The sequence below is a fragment of the Corvus brachyrhynchos genome, unplaced genomic scaffold (assembly GCF_000691975.1).
Source record: "Corvus brachyrhynchos isolate BGI_N302 unplaced genomic scaffold, ASM69197v1 scaffold1098, whole genome shotgun sequence".
NCBI classification, from domain to species: domain Eukaryota; kingdom Metazoa; phylum Chordata; class Aves; order Passeriformes; family Corvidae; genus Corvus; species Corvus brachyrhynchos.
Window position 1 is genome coordinate 3,420 of NW_008239652.1, and position 917 is coordinate 4,336.

General features: G+C 53.1%; 1 protein-coding gene across 1 annotated transcript in view; it reads right to left on the minus strand.

The window, feature by feature from the left end:
* The window catches only part of LOC108448650, a 2,924-nt gene extending 2,384 nt beyond the window's left edge, over positions 1–540 (minus strand). Inside the window, exon 1 of the mRNA XM_017742376.1 lies at positions 410–540. The gene's annotated coding sequence lies outside the window, so the exon portion shown is untranslated. The remainder of the gene's footprint in view (positions 1–409) is intronic.
* Between the last annotated feature and the right edge of the window lie 377 nt (positions 541–917).

Sequence of the window (917 nt, forward strand, 5' to 3'; positions counted from 1 at the left end):
TGGTGTTGGTGGTGTTGGGGGTGTTTTGGTGGGGTTTGAGGGGGATTTTTCGGGTCCCTCTGGTGATTTTGGGGTGGTTTTGGGGTTTCCTGGGGTGGATCTGGGGGTTATTTGTGGGTGATTTTGGGGTGCTTTTGGGGTTTCTTGGGGTGGATTTGGGGGGTCTGGGGGTTATTTGTGGGTGATTTTGGGGTGGTTTTGGGGTTTCCTGGGGTTCTGGGAGGGATTTTGGGGGTGTGGGAGTTATTTTGGGGTGGTTTGGGGAGGGGATTTTGGTAGGCCTGGATGGATTTGGGGGGGGTCTGGGAGGAATTTTGGGGTCACCTGAGGCTTATTTGGGGCTCTGGGTGGATTTTGGGGCTCCAGGGGTGATTTTGGGGTGATTTTGGGGTGATTTTGGGGCTCTCACCTTGGTCCAGTTTGTTGGCCTTGACGATCTTGACGGCGTAGTCGGAGATGCTCGAGCACTCAATCTGTGGGAGGGGGGATTTGGGACCCCCAAAATCCACCCCGGGACCCCCAAAATCCAACTCGGCGACCCCAAAAACCCCCGGGACCCCCCAAAACCCTCCTGGGACCCCCCAAATTTGGGGTAAATTCAGCCAAAAATGGGAAAATTCCGTTAAAATTCAGCTTTGGGAGCCCCAAAATCTCCTCCAATTGCAGCAAAATTCCCCCAAATTCCCGGAATTCCACCCAGGACCCCAAAAATTGAGCTCAGGACCCCCCAAAAATCCCCAAGGATCCCCCCAAACCCCCCCCGGGACCCCCAAAGTTTGAGGGGAAAAACCCCAAAATTGGGAAAATTGGGGTGAAATTCAGGCCCGGAACTGCCAAAATTCCACCAAAATCCCTCAAAATTCCACCAAAATCCCCCAAAATTCCACCAAAATCCCTCAAAATTCCACCAAAATCCC